Below are 9,165 nucleotides of genomic sequence, written 5' to 3'. Positions count from 1 at the left end.
AAAACCCCAAAATAACTTTACAGGAAATCTGCGCAAGAAACATTTATACTTGAAGCAACCAGCCATACACCAACATAATTTATAGATATTTATATAAAAAAACCCCATTTGTGTCATCCAACTCACGTCTAGTAGAAAGATGGCTGCTCAGAGAAAAGGAAGCTGACTGGCATCCGATGGCTGAATTAATTAATCCACGGAATTAATTAAAGTGTCCCTTGCAACTGCCCTCATGCAGCCGCGGGACCCGAGATCTCTTTATTTTCTTTTTTTTTCTTTAAACAAAATACATATGGCTGACGTAAAAATATCTGTTTCTGAGCTAAAGAAAACTAGATTTTTTTCTTTTTCTTTTTTTTTTTCCTTTTTTTTTTTTTGCATAATATTTATAGAGCATTTATTTCTCCCTCCCCAATCCCCCCCCTCCTAATATGGCAACTAGAACGACAAAAATAGAGCAAACTAAAGGAACGACCAGACCCTTGTGGCAAACCCTGCCAGTCACAGATTTCTGGGAGTGACTTTGAGAGCCCCCAAAGTTGGCTTGAAGTTGGTGGTGGTGGTGGTTTGAGTCTTTCTTTTTTTTTTTTATTTCTTTTTTTTTTCAACAGGTCTGAGGTATTAAAAAAATATCAAAAGGAAAAAAAAAACCAAAATAAAATTGGTGCATCCCCCCCAAAAAATGTATTTAATAAATATTTATGTAAGCTTGTAAGAACACCATATCTTCTTCTTCTTTTTTTTTTGGTTTTTTTGCAAGTATTTAAAATAGAAAAAGTGATTTTTTTTTTGTTGTTTTTTTAAGCAATGTCATCTTTAACACAGAACCAAAACCCCACAACCACCCCTTGTTTGGGTCTTCCCTGGTGTTTAACCCAAGACCCCCCCTCACCCCCCTGGGTTATTTTTTTGGGGGAGGGAGGGAGGAAAAAAGGAGCCGGGCATGGGGTGGACACTGAATTTGCACTGGGGATGGGCAGTGGTGGCAATTTCTTCTTGCTGTTGGCAGTGAACAAAGCCCAGCTCGCCAGCACCAGGGTGGGACACTCGGAACATTCTGGATAGCGGGGATTTTTGGGATCAAGACCTTCCCTCCTCCTCCCACCCCACGGAAAGGACGAGGCGGGGCCGGGGGCGAACCGAAGACACTTGGTTTGTGGTGTGGTTTAAGGAACACTTAAATCTCGGCAAAGATCTGGGCCCTGGCGTGGCAGGAGGTGCTGCAGGCAGTGCTCGGACAAGGCACGGGAGATTCCTCTGTGCGTTCCTGAAGGGAACAGGGGGGAGAACCCAGCCAGCCCCGGCCTCTCCCGGCAAACCTCTGCGCTCCCAGGGGTGGGAATTACCTCGGAGAGCGGCTTCCAGCCAATTCCCTCTGCTCCCAAAGGGGCTGGAGGAGAGGAGGAAGGGTCACGAGCAGGGGAGCAGCAGCGGGAGCTTGCGGGGAAGGGGCTTGGCCCAAGCCCGGCACATCCTGCCTCCCGCTCCAGGGATTGCCAGAGGGACAATCCAGAGCCAGCTGCAAGGAAAGGGACTCTCACTGCATTATTCCAAGTGGTGGAGGTGAGGCAGGGCTCCAGGGGAAGAGATGACCTCCAAAAAAAGAAAAAAGCAGCGAAGTGAGGCCGAGCCTCCAGCAGCACCTTCTCCGGAGGACCTGCAGCCATCCAAGCCAAACCTGCTGCCTCCAGGAAAACCGAGGATCATCCGTAGGCCATGGAGCTTCCCTCCCTTCCACTGGATCGTGAGACCACCAGATTGATCCCTGCCAGCACTGAGGACCCACTGTGCTCTCAGGATTCTCCATTCAGCCTCCCACAGCTTTCGGAGCGCTGGTGGGCACAGCTGGAGCCTCCTCCCGGATCCCTCAGCGCTTCCCTGGAGCCGGCACAGCGAGGCTGGAGGGTTACTGACCCCAACAGCACAGAAAAAGGGCAAAACTCCCTCTGCTCTGAGGGCCAGGAGCTGTGAGAGCTGCAAAAAACCTCTCACCAAGAGTTTCCCTCCTGACCAAGAGCAGCAGAGAGGCCTCTCCTAAAATTCCCAGGAAGAAGCTGCATCCCTCACAACTGGGGGGGTTTCTCTCCACCTTTTCCCTGGCAGTTTCACCTCCCCCTTTGCAGGAAAATCAGAATCTCTCCCCTCCAGCAAGGTTAGAACTAAGCCAGCTTCATTTCTCACCTACCAGTTTGGAAACAGAGAGAGAAAAACGTGTGGGGCACACACAGAGGAGGAGCTGGAAAACGCCCAGGTACCATTTTCCAAAGGTGGAAGACTGGTGGACATCCCTGGATCTCTCAACCTTGGAGTAAACACCTTCCTCTGGCTGGGATTTTTTAGTTTATTCCTTAATTTTCACACTGGAGTGGTGACTGCCCCTCCCCACTGAGAAGTTCCTGGGTGGGGGGGGGGGGGACACAAATCCCACAAGCAAAGAGCAAAACCTCCAACATTAGAAGAAAAAACCCCTAAAAACCACAAGTGGAAGAAAAACCCACCAAAAAAAAAAAAAAAAAATTAAAATCAAGTCACAAGTGCACCCCCAGCCCTCGGGCTGAGGGTGTGTAAGACTACAACAACTTGAATTTCCTCGGAACATGCATTTTTGCAAAGTGAAAACCTCCCTCCGTGCCTGGAGCCCAACTCTTGGAGAGGAAAGAACCTGGCTGCTTCCCCCTGGGCGAGTACCACGGAAAACCAGGGATGGAGATGCACAATTGTTTGGTTGGGTGGTTTTTTTTGGCTTAGCCTCTCTCCCAACACCCACAGCGTGGCGGTGGTACTCTGGTTCCCACTGCTAAATAACGGTAAAAAAAAAAAAAAAGAACAAAACAGAAACCAAAAAAATGAAAGAAAAATCAAATAAAACCCCCTCCCTACCCCCCCTCCCCAAAAATAAAACCAACCCCAAATGATGATAACAGGCATGAGCAGTTTGACACGGAGTGACCGCAGCTGTGATCAGTTACTGGTGCCGGGATCACACAGCGCCGAGGCGGATGAGGAGGAGGAGGATGAGGAGGAGGAGGGGGAATTCCAAGTTCGAAGGTCAAACAGATGTCTCCAGGCTGTGGAAGGGGCTCCCAGGCTCTGGGAAGCTGAGCTCGCTGTCCACTGCGTTGTTGTTTCTGTTCAACGCTGTCGACCCCGCCGGGCTGCCCCCACCTCGCTTTTGGAGTCCGTCAGGCTCGGGGTCGTCTTCGGCGCCGTCAAGGAATGGTGTCCGAGGCTCGTCTTCCTCCAGGATGAACTCCGGGTGAGTCATGAAGTTATGGATGGAGCTTCTGGATTCGGGTTTCTCAAGGCCTTCGTACAGGGAGCTACGGAACGCATTCACCACTTTGATCTGGGCGGCGTGGCGAGTAGGGGGAGGAAAAAAAACAGGGGTCAGTTGGGTGGCCAGAGGGTGGAGCTCGGGGGAGAAAGTGAAAATAAATGATGGAAGACAACCATCGAACAACAACGACAAAAAAAAAAAAAAAACCAAACAGCACGACCACAGCAACAAAATCACCACTGAACAGACAGCTCGGTCAAAAATGAGACATCTACGGTGGACTGGGATCAGAGTCAGGCACTACGGGGGGTGCTGGGAACCCACCGGCTACGGGGCGGCCTCAGAAGCTGCAAGAAAAGACACGGGACGACTCAAAACCACCACCCCAACATCACCCCTCTGGATGGATGGAAGCCAAAATGCGTTAATTAGTCGGTCGTTAAATCTGTGTGCGTGTGCGCACGCGCCTCGGGGTGGACAGACACGAGGACAACGAGGTGGGGGCAACTACGGCTCCAAAAAGAGGTGGGTTAGGCAAACAGCGGGGGCACTTCCAGGCAAACTCTACCGTGGGAGCCGTGGGTGGGGTTGGGGCAGGGTTGTTCCTACACCTCTGGAAAGGAATGGGGATTCCCAAAGGCGTCTCCAGATTTTTCCAGCCCGCGGGAAGCACGAGCTGCAGGTGGGTGCCGTGAGGAAGAAACGGGATCCCGGTCAATGTCCAGGTCTGCGTGGGTTTCCCCACCCTGCTGGAGCTCTGGATCCTTCCCTGCACCTGGAGGAGACCCAGTGGTTTCCAAAGGCGGGGATGCTGTTGGATATTCTAAAGGAATTCCAGCCACACACAATCCTGGGAATCCCATGGAGCAGCTCCACCACAAAAGCCAGGCTCAAGCAGGAGATCCAGAGCCTGCTTTGGAGTACCAGGGAACGGCCCTGCCCCTGCACGGCACTGGAAGGGAGAGGTGTGGGAACCTGGCTGGCTGGTGGCTGGCAGTGGATTCCCTGCTCCCTCCAGATCCTCTGGAATTCCAGCCTCAAACCCTTCCAGCTCTCCCGTGCAGCCAAGTGACCATTTTTGGATCAGGTGGGTGACGAGTGTCCCATCCCAGCTCTGCTGGGTTTTAGGGAAGCAACAGAAGCCTCAGCTCTTTGGAGCAGAGCTCGTGTGGGACCAGGAGATCTCCTCTCCCAAGGAATCACCTCCAGAGCACTGGGGATTTGTCCAGCAGCGCTGGGAGCATCAGGGAAGGCTCCCTGTGGCAATTCCAGTCATTGTGCTCGGTCTCCTGCCCCGTGGAAGGAGCTTTGCTCCTCCTCAGCTGCCTCTGCTGCTCCCCAGCCCCGAGGAACCATCCCCTGCCTGCCCCCGTGGTGTCCCTGTGGCTGAAACTGGGCCACAAAAGGGAGGAGATCCACAGATCCCAAAAAAGGGGGGAGGGAGCAGCATCTGAGGGAGTGGAAAGAGCCAGGCTGGAGGGAGAATGATCCAGAAATCCCCTTGGTGATGAGGGGAACGGAGGAGCTGAGTGTGTTCTGCCACCTCTGTGGGCCGCAGGCGTGGTGGGGGAGCAGAGACCTCACCCCCAATCCTGGTGACATGGGCTGGGTTAAACTGTCCCTTTATTTAAACTGTCCCTGGGTGTGGCACCCATCCAGGTGGGAATTCAGCGCCCAGCACAGCCAAAATCCTCCTGAGGATCTCTGATCCCACAAAACCAGAGTAGGGAATTCCTCCAGGAGCCGCCTCGTGCCTGGAACCCTGGAAGTTCTCCCTGCCCCCTCTCACCAGGGATGCCCTTCTGAGCGCATTTTGCACCTGGCTCAGGATCAGGAAGCATTTCCTGGCTCATCCCAGCTGGAAGCAGCCCCAGGAGCTCCTGCACAGGGAGCAGGGCACACACCTGAGCTGGGGCACAGACACCGAGGGGATGAGCCTGGGCTGGGTACCCCCAGTGCTGGAGCACCACTGGCCTGGAAAAATGGGAATTTGATGGAGCTGGGAAGCAAATCAGAGCTGGATTTGTGCACTAATAACCCTGGCTAAATTCAGGTGAATGCACAGGACAAGGGACACCACCGAGGCCACCTCACACTGATCATCTGTCACATCAGCAACGACTTGAGAACAGCAGATCCTGACCCCTAAAGATCAACTGAATCAAAGATAACGAATCCAACCAAGCCAAGGACAGCCCAGTGCCTGCCAGAGCCACGAGGTGGTGGCTGAGGAGAGCCCAGTGCCTGCCAGAGCCACGAGGTGGTGGCTGAGGAGAGCCCAGTGCCTGCCAGAGCCACGAGGTGGTGGCACCTCCAAGCTCAGATTTAGGAGCCACAGAAGCCTCGGCTCTTTGGAGCAGAGCTCGTGTGGGACCAGGAGATCTCCCCTCCCAAGGAATCACCTCCAGAGCACTGGGGATTTGTCCAGCATGGCTGGGAGCAGCAGGGAAGGCTCCCTGTGGCAATTCCAGTTGTGCTCGGTCTCCTGCCCAGCCCCTCTCAGCCCCCTCAGCTCCCACAAGGAGCTCCTGCTGAAGCTTCCCTCTGATTTTCCTCCTTTCTCCATCCCCGGCAGTGACTGCTGCGAGATGAATTCAGCTGTTCCCTTGTCAAAGGAAGGCAACAGCAAGGAAATGTGTTCTCAATGAGCCAGGCAGCCCCAGCAAAGCTGAATTCCAGGCTGGAGCCGCCCCTCCCTCCCGTCCACGGCCAGGCTGCCGCCTCCTCTCCACCTGGAACCTTCCGAAAGCAACCTCCAGGCTTGGAATTCATTCCTGTTTCACACCATCCCTGCCTGCAGCACCTCCACGTGCTGCGCAAGCCCCACAAGAATCACATCCCCTGGCCCTGGCTCTGCCCAGCTCCCTCAATCCAGGGTGGAATTCCCAGTGGGAGCAGCTCAGCTCTGCAAAGACATCTCCTGGAGGTCATTCCTGAGACCTCTGCACCAATTCCAGGAGCAGAGGGACACAGCAAGTCCAGCCCTGGAAAAACTCCTCCACGGGAGAGGGACACCATGGATCTGTGTGGAGGGAAGAGGAGCTTCGGGAGAGAGGGAAGCAGCAGAGGGAAACAAGGAAAGTCCAGGCAGAAAAAACAGCGGGAAGATTTGGAGACCTGGCTTAGCTCCTGGTGAAGTTTTCTATTCCCTCGCTGCAAAATGGGGAAAACATCGATCCACAGACTGCAAAGAAGCTGCATTTTGGTCTCATCCCCCCCCAGTCCTCTGCCCTGAGCCCCTCTAAGCAGATTGCATTCCATCAGAAAATCCTGGAGGTGCTCAGATGGGAGCAGGAGGCAGCTGCGCTGCTCCAGCATCGCTGGGGTTAAACACAATCAGCTCCCAGCCCCAGAGTCAGCGAAACAGAGAGAAAACAAAATTATCCCAAATTCTCGCTCCTCCCCCACAGTGCATAAACAGCGGAGCCTGAAAGCTCTCCAGAAAGTCACCGAGGGTATTTCTCTAATCAGAGGAGAACGGGGATAAGTGACTGTGCAATAAAAAAGCCAATTACCCAGCAGAGACACATCCCCTGCTCCCAGCCTGCAGAGAGAATCCGCGTCCACGTGCTCACGAGCCCCGACAACGAACACACTCGGGTTTTACACCAGACAGAGCCTTTTTTTGGGGGGGTCTGGAAACCCAGCATCCAGCATTCCCGTTGATATCCAGTGGGAATGGGGTTTCCACGCCCATTTCCATGCAGAGCAGTGTCTGCACGCCCTGGGATCCAGCGTGTGCAGAGCAGCCCACGATGAACACAGAGAGGGGCTCTGCACCCCAGGGGGCTTTTTTAGGGTCTGGAAACCCAGTGCTGGATGCAGGACTCAGCATTCCCACTGATATCCAGCAGGAATTGTTTTCCATGCCCATTTCCATGCAGAGCAGTGTCTGCACGCCCTGGGATCCAGCGTGTGCAGAGCAGCCCGTGATGAACACGGAGAGGGCTTTTTTGGGATCTGGAAACCCAGGATCCAGCATTCCCACTGGGATCCAGCAGGAATGTGGTTTCCATGCCTGTTTCCATGCAGAGCAGTGTCTGCACACACCCCGAGATCCGGCGTGTGCAGAGCGAGGTGGGCACTGAGGATCCTCTGGCTGCCCTGGGCACCAGCAGAGCCCCGGGGATGTCCCCACAGAGCCCCAGGGATGTCCCCAAAGAGCCCCGGGGATGTCCCCACAGAGCCCTGGGGCAGCACAGGGATGGCTCAGCTCTGCCCCCAGGCCATGCAAGTCCCCAGGTGGGGACAGAGAGGGGGGACAGCAGCCCCAAGGTGTCACCAGCTGAGCCACCACGGGCAGGGCAGGAGCAAATCGTCCTTGTCCCTCCTCCCCGTGGCTCAGCCAGCCCTAGGGACAGTCCCAGCGGCCACTCTGCCTCCAGAAGAGATCTCAAAGCAACGTCTCTGCCCATCCCTGGGGTATCCCAGGGCTGGGCAGCGGAAAGAACCAGCAGGATTTGGGCTCAGCCTTGCCCTTCTCCCAGCAATGCTCGTGAACTCGGGGGTTTTGGGAGCAAGAACTGCCAATTTTTGCCCCACCCCACCCCCGCCTCAGGAGGGTGGACTCAAACACCAGCCCTGCAAAGGAGGAGAAGAGGTAAAACTGGAGGAAGCAACAAGGAATGGGGGGGGGAAAAAGGACCAGAAAGGTTCGTAACTTTGTTAGCAGCATAAAAACTTGGGGGTTTTTAACGGTTTCCCGCCCCATCCTTCAGGTTTGGGAGTGAGTGTGCGAGTCAAGGCTGAGAGGGAGAGAGAGCAGGCGGGGTTAGGTGGGTGCAGGTGCTCTCTGTGGTTATTAGAAGTCATGCATTGTAATAGACCATCACTCACTGCCCGCAGGAGGAGATGCAGCAGCAGCAGCAACAGCAGAAGTGGTGGGAGTGGAATTGACGGAGGAAAGAGCTACATGGGTTGGGCTAGAAACATTTTTTACATCGTGGTGCTGGCTCACGATGGAAGGCTGTCTCCTGAGGGCTCCCTGCAAAGAGGAGGCGCCGGTCTGGAATGTGTAAACTACGTCCATCTGCAAAGAACCAGAGAGTGAGATAGCGACGCCCGGCCAGGGGGACGGGGACAGGGATGGGGACAGGGAGCAGGGAGGCCGGGCAGACACACAGACAGCAAGGAAGGAGGAGGATGGAGAGAAGAGGAAGAGGAGGAGGAAGGAGGAGAGAGCCCCCCCCACCCCACGCTCCCCGAAACCCACGCGGGGTTTTGCTGGTGGTGTTGGATGGGAGCAGAGAGAGCGTCCGGCTCTGCCCTTCCCACGGGAGCGAGGGCAGCAGGGTTGAGCACCCCCCACCACCGGGAAAAAGGCTGTGGTGGGAGGCAGTGGCAGAGGAAACACCTGGGGTTATCCCGAAAATCTGCGGGAGGAGCAGAGAGACAGAGACGCAGAGAGAGAGGGCAGAGGGCGGGCAGAGGTGCGAGCGGGCAGCCGGTGGCTCCGGGGAACTGCGCTGGGAAAGGGCTCCCGGTGCCTCAGCCCAGTGGGGCCGCTCTGGGGACACACTGTGGGCTCCCTGCAGCTCCCCTGGCAGCAGGGGATGGCCCAGCCCCTCTCCCAGGCCTCAGGGCTGGTGGGGATGGGCAGGGATGCAGCACCCTGGTGGTGGGGCCGTGGTTGCCCTGCGGATGTGTCCCAAGGCTTGAGGAATTCAGCAGCAGCATCCGGGTGCCACCGTGGCTTCCTGGGCACTTTGTGGATCGTTCCCAGCCCTGTGGCACCCTTTGGACACCTCCTCCAGCCCCAGCTCTGGCCCGTGCTGGGGAGTGTTTCACACACGGCTTCGCTCCTGCCCCACACTCTGATGTCCCTCTTCTCCCGTGGCCTCGGGGGGAAGAGCCCTGTGCCCCCTTCAGACACCCCGAGTGGGGACAGG

General features: G+C 55.5%; 1 long non-coding RNA gene across 1 annotated transcript; it reads right to left on the bottom strand.

Moving 5' to 3' along the window:
- Positions 1-27: 27 nt before the first annotated feature.
- Positions 28-9,159, bottom strand: LOC121672502. The gene is made up of 2 exons (XR_006018885.1): positions 8,114-9,159; positions 28-3,346 (listed from the first exon to the last, which is right to left on the bottom strand). It is a non-coding gene; the product is annotated as an uncharacterized LOC121672502 (long non-coding RNA).
- Positions 9,160-9,165: the final 6 nt, after the last annotated feature.

The sequence above is a fragment of the Corvus kubaryi genome, unplaced genomic scaffold, assembly GCF_017639235.1.
Source record: "Corvus kubaryi isolate FWS band 111438036 unplaced genomic scaffold, C.kubaryi_AGA036_p1.0 62624, whole genome shotgun sequence".
NCBI classification, from domain to species: Eukaryota; Metazoa; Chordata; class Aves; order Passeriformes; family Corvidae; genus Corvus; species Corvus kubaryi.
The sequence above is the reverse complement of the archived record's forward strand: the minus strand, read 5'-3'. Positions and strand labels throughout refer to the sequence as shown.